This window comes from Pagrus pagrus (genome assembly GCF_965226575.1).
Source record: "Pagrus pagrus genome assembly, chromosome: 11".
NCBI lineage: Eukaryota > Metazoa > Chordata > Actinopteri > Spariformes > Sparidae > Pagrus > Pagrus pagrus.
Genome location: NC_140195.1, coordinates 14077104 through 14091639, shown reverse-complemented (window position 1 = coordinate 14091639; position 14536 = coordinate 14077104). Strand labels below are relative to the sequence as shown.

Below are 14536 nucleotides of genomic sequence, written 5' to 3'. Positions count from 1 at the left end.
AGATAGCAAATGGCAAGGCCAAGGAGACAATGTATTGATTCTCAAGTATTAAATCCTTTTAAGGCCAATATATTTCAAATGCATTCCTGTAATAACAAGCGAGGATGTACGGAAGTAACTGTAGGAGACGTGTTAAAAATGAGGGAGGAGGGAGTAAAGAGGTTTGGTTTAGGTTGAGAGCAAGTGAGAAGAAGAGAGCTAAATGAAGAGGATGAAGAGTGAGCACTGGTGCTAGACAAAGAGGAGCATTCAGAGAAGAAAATAAGATTGAGATGAAGATAACAAGAAAGAGAAAGAATGAAAGAGGAAGACAAAGTATGGAAGACGACATGATGTAAAGAGCGCGAGGGAATGAAAGTGAGAACACTTCCGTGAGAAAGTCGGCACTGTGCGTGTGTGTATGTGCGCTAGGAGGGCGAAAAAAAAAAGTGCTTTTGAGAAATATTCAGTGTGATAGAAGACTTATAGAAGCAAAATCCCCTCCCTGGAGAGAAAGAAGAGAGGAAGAGAAGGGAGGAGGAGCAGAGAAGAGGAGGAGAAAGGAGTAGTGATTGAAGTTTTTGGATAAGAGTCATAAGGCTAGAGACCATTTTAACAGAGAGGTCTCTGCTGTGAAGCTTCGTGTAGGACTGTCAGGGCCCTCTCTATTTTTAAACAGTGTGTGGGTATACCGCTCACACCTTATAGCATCCAGTATACCTGTGGAGCTTGCTGGAGGTGAGCTTATGTAGAGCTTTCTACTGGGTTACCATTTTAGTAGAGAAGAGAGCAGCCTCTGGATATCAAATAATAATAAGATGAATTCCTGGTCCCGAATTGGAAATTGTCTTTTCACTGGCCATATTGTTCTGGGAGTCAGAAGTGCATATGTAACTGCAGCTCGATATGTATGGAGCCGGTGTCTTCACTGCCTCAAAGTCAAGATTTGTTTTTTTACTGCTTCTACATCCTCAACTGAGAAAATGCCAACTTGGACAAGTCATTCTACTCACTCATGCTAAATACATTCAAGTAATGTCTGCCGACTGTGACATTCTTATACTGCACCAGAGTCACAGGTTGCTGGAGGGTGTGCAGTGAAAATGATGTAAGAGACAAAAAACAGAATTCAGAATTCATACGGAAAAAACTCAGCACGCCCTGTCTTGTGATTCCAGCCAGTGTTGATTTTTGTAGCACAGCTAGCAGTGCAGTGATAGGGATATCAATGTCGGTCAGTTGGTCAGCCAATTTGTTCACAGACTGAAATATGTCAGCCACTACTGGATGTGTTGGACAGACATTCAAGGTTCTCCTACTGCCCTACTAACTTCAGTAATCTCCTGACTTTTCCTCTCCTTGAGGTTGACATTTGCAGTTAGGAGTGAAATGTCTCGTAAACTATTGGATGGACTGTCATGAAATTTGGCGCACTCATTAAATGTCCACCTCAAGATGACTTGTGACGATTTAAGGGATCCCTAAACATTGGATCTGTCTGATTCAATTTATTTGATTGTAAATTACTCTGATACTTTGGTTTATGATCAGATACCCGCTAATCAACTGACATTCTCATCAGCCTCAGCTGTACTTTTTGTCTAGTTACACATCAGTTTAGTTGCTGACCTAAGCATTCAGCTCAAAGCACCGCTCAGCCCATGTACAGCCTCACAGAGCCGCTAACATGGCTAGTCTTGTTCGAAATTGAAGACGACAACCCTTCTCTGAGTCTAAGACGGAGACGGAGTGTCCGCACTATTATTTGTAAGTGATCAGTTCTGACAACACCAACCTATCTGGGTGGGTTGCTGCGATAACAACATAAGCGCCAGGCACTACGCACCCTGGTGCTCGGAAGCAATCTGATGTGAATCACAAATCACAGTAAATGTATTGAAATTTTTGGTTTTATCTGAACAGAATTTATAGAGACGGCGTTAAACAGGATGGAAACTGAGCAGAGATTGGCAACCCAGTTGCCATAATAAATGTTGGCAATGTACATTTATGCAAACCATGGATATGTTGAAACTTTACATTTGTTTTTGTTGCAATTTTAAGTTTCATTAGCTTCAATTTTCAATTTTATGTTGTGACAGTGTTGCGTTTATGGTCAGGTTAGGTTTGGGTACAAAACCCAGTTTGTTAGGTTTTTGAAAAGATTGTGATTTGGCTTAAAATACCTGTTTTGGTCACCAATATAATGGCTGGAGATGTCCCGAGGTCTCATTAAAACACTTTGGCGCCACAAACACAGCTGGCGATTCCTGTCAATAATATTTGTTTTTTTGTTGGCGCAACACACCTCAAAATGCCCCAAGGTCTCCTTAAAAATACCCACGGCTGTCACGCTTACAAATGTTGAAACTGAGTGTTTCCTTGACAAACATCCAGTGGTTTCATAGAAAGGTTACCTGCCAACAATTTCTTCTGTTGCACAAATTTTTATAATACTCCGAGACAGAATTTTACTGGAGGCAGTTATCTTAACTCGTACAAAGCTATCCACCAGAAATATGTGTGTAGCGACTGGCTAACACAGGGCTTTGCTGGATGATGTTGCATAGCACTGCTGCAAATGTCCCAACAAGTCCCCTCGCTTTAAACTCCAATAAATGTTAGCAATAACAACATATTGAAGAGTAAACTACTGACGTTGTGTTTCAAGAGAGAAGGTGAGAATTTTGCTTCCTCTTGGAACAAGCGTCTCATAGGCATCACAGGAACTGATTTATATTGTGCCTCCACAATGGCTCCAACATTCAGCCTTAAGGAGGGAAACATGGGTCCTTTTTGTTCTCAAACTGTGCTACCAGACCTCCTGGCCCTATATGACATGGTCTTACTGCATTTACTCTACAATCATGGCCAAACATGGCACATTCATATACACACCGGCTTACACACAAAAACACACACGAATAGGCTCTATAAATACAGTGTGGAGGTAATGTTCATCGTGTAAAGTAGGCGGATTAACTGGAACCAGGTCAGAGCAAAGGCAGAGCATGCTCTAGCTTTTCTCCTATTTAGCTGCTTTTCTTGCCATTTTTTCTTGCTGTTGCTTCTCTAGCTCTTTTTTTTTGATGAGGTAGACTAGAATGGTTGTCTCCGTCAACCTCACACAATCCTGCTCCCCCACTGACACTTGTTTCCCCGCTTCTCAGTACCATGTCCCTTTAGGAGTGCACAGAGACCGCCTGTCTCTATTTCTGATGGCTTTGAATTTTCTGAGCGGATTATCCATCAAGCATGCTGATATATTCAATTACCCATCTATTAGGTGTGTAGGCATGTGTATGTATCAATTACAACTTTACTGTACTGTACTGAACATTTGGAGGTTAGAGGACAAATTACTGACGGTCCATGTTGCCAATTTGTCATCAATGAAACTTTAAACTGACGAGTTTGTGCGTCACTATGCACCAGATGGTACTTCTATTTTAGTCTTTTTGTAAAAAGAGAGGAGATTTCCAGAAAAGACCGGTTTGTTGTCTCGGAGGCATTTTTAGATCCTACCTGGGATGCCTAGGCTGTATTGTGTGTGCGAGCATCTGGCTTAAAGCGAGGGAATAAGTGAAGGACTGAGTGGAAGACATTGAGACTGAGCGCATCCATTAGTGTCAATACCTTTTCAATACCTGGTTCTCTCTTACTGTAAACATCTAGATGCATTTATACAATCGATGAGATGCCTAATGGTACAGTGAGAAAGAGAGAGGAGGAGGAAGCAGAGGGAAGGGAAAGAAAAGGCAAAAGCCAAAGGGTGGAGGAAATAGAGGAGAGGCAGCCAGATCAGAGGAGGGCGAAGAGGCGACGCTTGATTTTTATTCCACGAGTCAGAGAGAGTAAAGAATGCACCTCAGTGAGGGAATCTGCCTTTGTTTCTAACCACCTCAGTATTAAACTCATCCATCCTAAGAGAGAGAAATACACAGATCGGAGGGAGGGAGGGAGGAAGATGAGAGAGAGACAGAGAGACTGAGAGAATCTGTGTCTGCTGAGCAGTCATCTCTCACCTGTAGCTAGCAGAGATCTTGGCTTGCATAATGCAATGTGAGGATAAAGCCTCCTTTATGACCAGCTGAGCCAATAAATCCGGATCAGTCCTGACCTCTTTCCATTTCCCATCCTATCTCTTCGTCTCTCTTGTTGTCTTTGCTACAGAGCGGGCAAAGAGTTTCAGCAGCTGAAACTCTTCCTGGTTCCTATTTCTGTCTCTTCTTCTTGTAGCAGCATCGCAAAACTAAAGACTATATTCATCCCAAAGTGAAGCGACACTCGCTTTCCCACCTGTACAATGAAAAGTGCATTGCAGATATACCTTATTGTCCCAGTATGTTTAATTGCAGGTATCCGTCTTCCTCTACATTAACCGTCCCCTCTGGTGCAAAGTCTCAACCATAATCATTTTCAATTAAAAAGTGCTGTGCTGGGCTGTACTTAGCTCGCCCTAGCTATATCGTCATTCGGGGGTACGGCTACCAGAAGATGAGGGGTAGTAGATTTGGCAGTCGTCGTTATGATTGGATGGGGAGCCACAGTTGAAGGACTGATAAAGCAGTAGCTTGTTGGATCCATCTTTACAACAGCTTGGGGTGTTACGTAAGGGGTGATGTAGCTGGGGCTGGTGGAGGAAGAACACATCATAAATCCTAATGACAAATATAACGAGCAAGCAATAAGCGACTGCTACTTATAACGACAGCCTTGACACTTAAGTTATAATTACTTTTGTCCAATTTTTTTTAGCTTCATCATCGTAAAAGTGATCATGGTTAAACTCGATTGTGCGTATAGTATTTTGGGGGTTTCATTCGTACCTTCTATGTCATTTTCTGATCTGTGTCCCAGCTATGCTGACCCAGATTCTAGCCCAGTTTTCGACACTTTGTTACTGAACTCAAAGAAACGGTGAGCCAGCACGGCCAGGGGCTCCAAATTTAGCTCTGTTCAGTCTGGACCAGCATGAGGAAAAACCCCAATTAACAGGTGAATGGACTCAGATAGTGTGAACTTGGGCCAGGTGGAGTATGTCAGAGTATGCTTCTTGGCCTCCACGGGGCAATTTGGAGAAAAACTACGTCAGGATGGTTTCACTGTCTCCTCTCTCTGTTGCTCATTCCTCTCACACAAAAGGCCACTGCAGTCCTTCACACACACAACAGTCTAACGACAGACATAAATAAGGAGAGGTGGAGAAAAGATGACGAGACACAGGCACAGGGAAGTGAGGGATGGCCTGAGAGGAACGGGAAAGGTGAGATGAGGCATTACGAAAAGCGGAAATGGGGGAAAAAGAGGAGAGGAAGAGGAGATGTAAAAATGACAGATGAGGACTTATAGACAGAGCGGACATCATACACAGACTCTGGTAATGAATGCAACTTTAATGAACTACTCTTTCTGTCTCTCCATCTCCATTGCTCTTTCCCCTCTAATCTATCTTTTCTTTCTATCTCCTCCTTGTCTCCCTGTCACTTACAATGTCCCTTCCTCTCTCTCTCCTGTCACTACAGAGCCACGAGGATAGGATAACTCATTAGTAATTCATTGTTTTTTTCCCCCCACATGTATTTATAATACTGGTTTATTCACTATCCTACGTCAAAGCGCAGAAAAACACATTTTTTATCAGTATGATTACCTCTAAACTGCTGGCTATGGAAGACTATCTTGTCTCATTTATTCCCCCCAACTCTTCCACTCTGCAGGTTTTAAAGCAGAAGTCAGACACTATTGAGTAAAGGTCAGCAATCAATGGCTATGTTTTCTTGTCCGGCTGTCAAGGTAATTTTAAGCAAACTTCTGAAACGCGGAAAAGAAATGAGATTTGCTGCCATAACCTGGGGTAAAATGAATAGACTCCATGAATGTAAAATAAGGCTACATGTGCCTGAACACAGAACCACAATGATAAAATAGGGAATTTCTTTTCGCTGTGTAATTTATTTCGTGTGCTTACAACCTTTCAAGGGTGGAGAAAGCAACACTGTGGGGATATCATTGACATTTGCTTTCTCTGTTCACCTTCTTGAAATACAACAGTAGTTTGCATACAGATGATTGAAAACCAGCGTCTTTTCTTTGAGGGGAGTTGCCATATTTTTAAACTAGTGCCTTATATTAACATGTTTTGGTGTTTAAATGATTCATACTGCCAAAATGTTTTGAATCGGTCTGGCAGATTGCCTCAGCTGGCAGCTGCTACATGGCTGCAAGGTAATCCTTTGGGGCAACTCTGATCGTCAAATGCTACGTCCACTAAAAGTGCGTCTTTTTGCCACTGACAGGCTGAGGTTGTTATTCTAAGTCTCTGACAACATTACGGAAACGATTCCTCTAGAGAGAGATTTTTTTGTTAAATAATAAGATGCTTTTTGTAACCAGAAACACAGGTGCTGTGTAAGGAGAAGTCTCGCACTGAAATGAGTGTTAGAGAGAAGTTATTACAGTTGTTGTCTCATCTAGCCAGGACTTTGGAAATAAAAGGCGGCTGGCAGTTCTTTAGATGAACTACAAACTCCTCTCACCAACTCTTTCCACCTGCGTTTCCCTACAACAACTCACCTCTGCGAGATTTCAGAGCGAATCGGAATCATTTCCGTAATGTTGTCAGAATAACAGCATCAGCCTTCAAATGGCATAAACAAGCACTTTCTGTGGACGTAACTTTAATGGTTGAAATTGACCCAAAGGATTACTTTGCAGCCGTGTCGCTGCTGCCAGCTGAGGTCATCTACTGGACCAATTCCCAAAACTTTTGGTGAGTATGAATCATTTCCCAACAAAAACATATAAATGTAGGGCCCAGGTTTTAAAATACCAGAATTTTCCTTTAACAGCAGACAGAGCTTTGAGTCTCTAACTCAACGCAGCTCATTTTACATTATAGTAAACTATGGCTGCATTGCAAGACCATACTCATGTGTATGCAATGCTTTGCAAATCTCATTTTAGCCTGGCACGATGTTGATCTCTTTTTCCATGAGGATTTTGTGAGTTTAATTCCTCCCCGGCTGTGTTGTGTTGCTACATGTTAGTAGACTTTGATTCATTGTTTTAATCAGAGCTTGTAGTTTTGTGGTTTCACTACAGTTTGGCTCTAATATTTATTGTCCCACCGCAACAGTACAAGTAAAATCAAAAACACATTTGTGAGTGTGCTTGTGTGCGAGGGAGAGCCGCTGATGTCTCTGTGTGTTGGTGTACACATGCTGAAATTCTTTCATTACCTCTGCCAGTGAAGTTGGTCGATGCCTGTGCTCTCCCATCTTTGTTTCTCTGTCTGCAAAATATTTCAACAAGTTACGAGTGAATTTGGCTAAAATTTGGTGAACAGAACCCTGGCCCGGGATCAGATGATCCGATTTTGGCAGTGACCTTAATGTGGGATTCCTGCCACTGTGAATGTTTTGTTGATTTCGTAGCTTTGACTGAAATACTGTTTTATGCAAGCTACGGAAAATCCAACAGCCAGAAAGAGTTAGAAATGTGGAATATAATATTGTATCGCCTCCAATTACAATACAGTTATACAACGGCTACTCATTTGTGCAGCTATATAATTATAAGCTTAAAGCTACCGTGTCAGTTCTGCTAATTACCTACTTATGGCCATTTGAGCCAAAAGTTAATTACTAACTGTTAGATTAAACAATGTTGCAATAGCTACCAAAACACATTCCTCATTGTTGTTTCTTAGCTGGTTCATTACGTTTTTCTTACGGCTTAACAATCCATGAATCTAACTTCTACCAGCGAGTGCTAACTGCTATAAGCTCTGTAGGTTAGGCTACAACTGTTAGCTTCCATTTGCTAAACCCCAGAATCACTTTTTGCTAGCAGTGTTGATGAAAGTAATAGCAATGCTGTCTCCTCAAAGATAATGTAGCTATACAAAGTAGAGTACGTCTTCCTACCTGCTGTGGCTGGCGTAGCAACTGCGTTTGTTCTAGATAATTAGCCTACCCATAGTGTTAGCTGGTTGCCGCTTGGGCTAGTCCTACAATCAATTACTCATTGTTAGATTAAGAAATGTTACAATTGCAACTAAAACACTTACCCAATAGTCAACTGCCTGTTGTTTTGATTCGTTTGTTCAGTCATTGTTTCTTTCAGTTAATCCATTAACCTCACTACAACCAGTGAGTGCTAATTGCTACTAGCTTAGCTCTGTCAACTGTTAGCTTCCACTGGCTAGGCCGCAGCATCTCTTTACTAGCATTGTAGGTGGATTGAATAAATCACATTTGTACAAAATAGCTCCGTCCAAGCACTTTATTTTCAGATTTGTTTGAGTGAGAGAGCCTGGCATTATTTAACAGCAATGTTTTATTATCAACATACATTTGAATTTTTCATTTGATGAAGGTTGCAAAACTATTTGTGTGTGCTTTCAATCATAGTTCTTAGGAATAATAAAATTGGAATCAGCCAAAATTACATCTCTACCTCTTGTAGTCCAGCTACCGCTAATGGGTGTTTTCATTTGCTTATATCAGAAATCATGGTAGAGCAACTAACTGTTTTTTGCTCAGTGCGCTACAAAAAATATATATCACAGAGGGAAATAGCCACATGAAAGTTTGAATGATAGTCATGCTACCTTTAGCTTTCACTCTTTTACTCAAGTGGTGTGCGACCTCAACTCCTGAGTACGTAAACAAAATCCCACGCTTTCTTCTTCCTCTTCAAAACTTGGCACCTACATTACCCACAATGCAACTTAGCCAATGTGTGACATCACTGGAGACAGTTTATCAGATTACATGCAGCGTCCCATGGAGCCATGAGAGGCTTTAAAGTACTTTTTCACATATTCAGTAGTACCCTTCCAAGACCTGTAAACACACTTTAATGTGTAAAATTGGTGGAGTTGCGCTTTAATGAGGCCTATGTTTTAAAATGTTGCTGGCTAGCCCACCACTAGGTGTTAAAGTCGTATTTTCCTGACAGCACATTTGTATAAAAATGTGAAAATCTTCTTGCATGAGGCCCATGGATCATATCAATATTATACACTATATCCAGTAAGCGTAACAGATAGATGGATGGATATATACAGAAAGCTCATTGGGGGTTCAGGTGGGGACAGAGGGCTCAGCTGCAGGAGGCAGGGAGCAGATGAGATGTGAGAGCAAGGAGGCAGAAGATGAGCAAGGAGGGCAGTACATGAGAAACCTCTGGCACCAAACTCAGTTCAGGGAAAAAAAAACAAACATATGCTGTGTGTGCAGTTCATCCTGAAGCTCATCCTTATGTAACATAGGTGGCATGTGTGTGGAAATAAGCACGGCTGGCTACACTAACAACTACTTTTTCTAGCTTGGCCAATGCTGCCAAATCCTTGTAAACAACAGCATTTTCTCCAAGCCCCTGGGACACGCAAGGATCGTTATAGGCCAACGAATATGGTGGCAGGGAGCGATCGCTGTGCTACATTACACAGAGGGTTCAAAAAGTCATGTTGATGGATTGATGCACCTCTTCATCTCCTACAACCATCATCTGTAACTGTTCCTGGTTGCTGTGATGGAAGATCTCTGTGGCTGTAGACATGGTGGTGCAGATTGAAGCAAAGACTCTGTTCCCTGTGCCTCAGCAGCAGAGTCTCAGTGGGAAACAGTCAGATTACACCACACGAGAATCAGAGGGCGTTTACTACATCCACTGTTATCAGCCATTATGATATACCATTACAATATAATGGGATATTGATGCCCGCATTGCAGCAGCATCCACACAAACATAAATCTCATCCGCTGGACCACGACTGGATCGGATGCGCTCCTTCTCTCCAGCATTGACCAATCTGTAATTGGCAATCAATAAGCAATATTGAAGATTTTTATATCTCAGATTTTTTTTGTCTAAAATAGTACATTTCCTTCAACCTCCCAGTTCAGACTGCAGTGAGTCAACTCTGAGAAATATGTGGGCTGATCGATACCGCCAATGTAACTGTAAACATGAGGATCACTCGTCTCTACCATCCTCATCCATTCTGCCGCTTATCCATCATAAAGGCATTACTTGAAATCTATTTGTATTGTGCAGGTGTTGTAATAACTACATTCATTGCCCCTTGGTGGACTGTTTGCTAATCAATAGAAGTGACGGCGAGTGGCTGGTGTATGTAATCAGAGCTCTCTCTTCCATTTAATTGAGTTTAAAACATGGAAATATGAACACAGAAAACAGGCACTTCTCGATCTTTGATTATACAGTATGACCATAACACCCTGTCAGCATTTTCTCTTTTTTTACTAAATAAAACAACCCGGCTGGTAAATTAAAACCAAAGCAAAACTGAGACGCAAGTCAGCAGAATAACCAGCGATTGATGCTCAGCTTGTTCAACAGCACAACTAATCAGACGCTAGAGAGTGAATACCTTCTTCAAAGCTTCATCTCCTCTTAATTTGTTATTCTAATGTTAAAAATGTTGGGGAATGCCTTTTATCTGCATTCAATCAACTGGAAATAGACATGATTATGAAAATGCACGTGTTCATGTGTGTATTTGCATAGGGGACTGGGGAACGCATCCCCACTGATGTGCAAAAGAGGGAAATTTGACCCCCACAAAAATTGTCATCCGTCATCACGGGTTCAAGCTCGTACTTTCATGCGTGTAATTACATTCAGATGGGTGGATGCAGCATTTTTTGTATGAAGTCTGCCATGAAAGAAACAAAAGAAGATACTCTGCGCGCCCGTGTACGTCTAAGAAGAAACAAAGGAGGCTAAAGCACCAAGACACTGCATTACACAAACAACACTCATGACAACAGTGTTGGCAGCATGTCGTGTGTTGATTGAAGTTTGTAATTTCAGTTTGTCATGGGCAAGAACATTTCTTGCAGAACTTGGCTGTTAGCCAACCTCCGTACTGCTAGCAGTTGTCCTGAGGTCCGTGTCAGTCTTTAACTAAATTGTTTCACAATAACTAACAGTGATGATCCTGATAACAGGTATCATGAAGCCGGTTCACTTGTCTCTGTTAACACTTGGATTTCTAGCCACAGCAGACAAGGAGGATGAGTGAGTGAATGGATGAAGAATTGAGATGAGATAAAATGGTTACGTGAAAATTAAAACTGATATTCATCACAGTGAAAAGTCAACGATTTAATCATTAGCCTGTCCTCCATGTGGGTTGAAAAATCAGGTCATTACGACCCATGTTTACGTTTGTTGTTTGGTGGCGATCCCTAGTGGCTGTAGTAGGTATTGCAGCTGTAGAAGAGGAAGTGACAAGAAATAGTATAAATGGTGACAACTCCATGAACGGATGGGTCAAACAAGAACAGGACTTTAATTCAGGAGGCTGCAGTTCGAAACCAAGTTATTTTGACTCGCTAACGTAGTCAAGTAGCGCCACATACGTAACAGAACGTCAGTTAATGAAGTAAAGTAGGTACATTTGTTATGGAAGTTACAGAAGTAACCCAGTGATGAGAGCCCTAACAATGATTTTTTTGATAGCCTGACCAAGTTTTTCTTGCCAAAATGAAACTGCAACCATATGACGAACTTCCGGTAGCGTACGTGTGTCACTGTCATGCTGCAACAGCCATTTTGTTTTAGGATCACTGATATGTGTAATTTTGGGTGGCTATCTATCTATCTATCTATCTATCCATTAATAATCTGCTGATATACTTCATCCTCCAAATGTTTGTCACTAGTGAGTGCACATAAAAGGTCAGTCCACTGAAAATCTCCAAAAATGAATCTCAGACTTTTAAAAGGCAGCAGGCTTAACCATGCAGATGAAGGTCATAGCCTGAGCTGCATCTTCCGTTCTCAATTTTTTTTTTTTTTTTTTCAAAAAAAGCATGTTGGCGACTACAAAAACATAAAGTACATACTCACACACACACACCTGAAAACACACTCAGGCAGTGTATCACTGAAACCAGCTTTGTTTGATTATGTGGGTGTTGTGTTAGCTCGTCAGTTATCTGACTTGCTCAGTGACATCCTAGGATAGCAGATGTGTTTTGGCCATGAAGAGTACAGTACACAATGAAAAAGGCACACAAATGATTTGAAAGCCTTTTGTCCTTTAGGCTGCAGCCTTTCCACAAACTCTAAATGAGGTCTCGAGAGATGAGTTCGAACATAAAATACTGCAGCTTACAGGTTGACTTAAAGGACAGTGGCTACTACGAAGAACGAGGGGAGAGAGACTTATAGATAGACAGACAGATAGACGGACAGACAGACAGACAGACAGACAGATAGATAGATAGATAGATAGATAGATAGACGGACGGACAGATAGACAGACAGACAGACAGACAGACAGACAGACAGACAGATAGATAGATAGATAGATAGATAGATAGATAGACAGACAGACAGACAGACAGATAGATAGATAGATAGATAGATAGACAGACAGACAGACAGACAGACAGATAGATAGATAGAGGGTTAAAACCATCATGTGACATGTGCAGTGCAGCTCACAGCTCAGCAGACAGGTGTGAACTGCGAGAGATGAGGCACCTGAAATGTTGCCTGATACAAGGTTCTTTGCACCCTGTTACGTAAAATCAGAGTGAGCTTTTTCTTCGCCATCCAAAGGCTAAAAGCAACTGTGCTGGGAAACACACAGCAGTTCAGACGAATCTGTGAGCACACCACATATTCTTTTTTCTTTTCTCACTTTTTCTCTCTTCTGCCCCCCTTTTGTCATCCCCAGCCTCTTTTCCTCTGCCACTTTGTTCGCTTTCTTGGTTCAGCAACCTCCTTTAGTTCCTCTCTGGGGTGCAGTAGTGTAGTAGCCTACACTAGATTTCCTGTGATGTTTTCTCTCCTCTCTTTTGCTCTCCTCGTTTATCAGATTGCACAAGCTCATATAAAGCAAGTTAATGAGGCCAGTAGGGGGTGGACTTTGCTTTCATTGCAAAAATGAAATATGATGTACCCTCTGTTGTGGCTTGTAATAAGCACTTAATCAATTCTGATATGTTTATATGAAATTATTCACGTAGCTCTGCTGCCACAGTCGTACGGCTCGAACTCTGGGCATCAACAGCGAGGCAGCTTGCTCTCGGTTATTTCAAATGCCAACTTTAAAACCTAACAGCACCAGCCTTTATTCAGCACAAGCCTGCAGTCAATATGCTGACCCAGTATGGAGAAAGTAAAGTGGCTAGTGCTTCTGGACTGTTTAATGCATAATTAACAAGTGAATAACTAGGGGGAAAAAACGCTGGATGCAGATTCACAGAAAGCAGGCAGCGAAGGAGGAAGGTGTGAGGAGGACTAAAGAGGACTATTTTTTCCTTCCAGACTATCACAGAAACAGCCATACCTCTGTTGGAGGAACTTCTCAATGGCACAAAATGAGCACCCCGAGTGGAGCAACTGTAATGTTAAAACCTTCAGAGAGATCATCATGAAACCATCTTTTTTTTCTCTTCTTCATTTTTTTTGTTCACTGCAATGCTGCGCAGAAAGCCTGAACATTAAACAAATCTCACAGACAGTTAATGTGCAGGCTACAGTCAGGAGAAAAACACCAATGTACAATAAGTTCGTTACAATCGCTCCAGTGATGGCGTGATTTCTTTAGGGTAAATTCAACAAGTCGGTTGTTGCATAAACTGCACCTTGTCTAACTTTATTTTGGCACGATGAGCAGCCAGACGCTCCTCGGCTCTCCGTGTGCCAGTTTCTTCACTGCAGCTGTTTTACGCGCGGTGGCCGCACAGCGCGCATCGCCACCATCATCACCATCATCATGAGGAGCAGGAGAAGCAGCGCGGCAGAAAACGTCCCTGTCTTGTTTTATTTTAAAAAAAGATTTTAAAAAAAACAAACAAGAAAAGATAACCATCTCTGTATCGACCCCCCGGCAGGGATTAAACGGAATTGTTAACGCGAATACAATTCAGCACGCTTTGAGTTTTACAGCCTTACCTTGACTTGTCGCGGCTTGGAGAAGTAGTGTGGGCGCGTGTGTTTGCAGCACCCCCCCCCTATCCAAAATGGAAACTCTTGGTCCTACTTGGGCAGCCGGACTCGAGATGAGAAGAGAAAAAAAAACAAAACAAAAAAAAAAAAGAACAAAAAAAAGAAAAATCACAGCGCTGATAAAGCTTCTTTGTTCAGAGCGTCAGAGAGGTGAACTAACCGCAGCTCCAGCTCTGGCACGACTGTCTGTTCTTCGGTGAGAATTAGTTTGCTTGTTTCTGACTGCCGCCCTCCCTCCCACTCACTCTCACTCACTCACTGTCTCCCACCCATGAGAAATAAATAATCTTTCATCTCTCTCTCTCTCTCCCTCCCTCTCTCTCTCTTTCTCTCTCTCTCTGTGAGTGTGTGTGTGTGTGTGTCTCTCCCCCTCTCTCTTTCTCTGTGCCTAGCAGGTGGGCATCTTTGAATAATGTGAGATCATTATTAAAGGCTGCTGGAGGCCCAAATGTGTGTCCTCCACCCTCCTCCAAAAAGCCTGCATGTTTTCGTTTTTCATGGTGATAATAAAAGCAGAGCTGTCTTGTCTGTGCGTCTGTCAGAGGAGTTGCTCCGGCTG

General features: G+C 42.0%; 1 protein-coding gene across 1 annotated transcript in view; it reads right to left on the bottom strand.

Annotated features, from left to right (window-relative positions):
- Positions 1–14536, bottom strand: part of camkvl (CaM kinase-like vesicle-associated, like) — a 42405-nt gene extending 27869 nt beyond the window's left edge. The window contains exon 1 of the mRNA XM_084365750.1: positions 13924–14536. The gene's annotated coding sequence lies outside the window, so the exon portion shown is untranslated. The remainder of the gene's footprint in view (positions 1–13923) is intronic.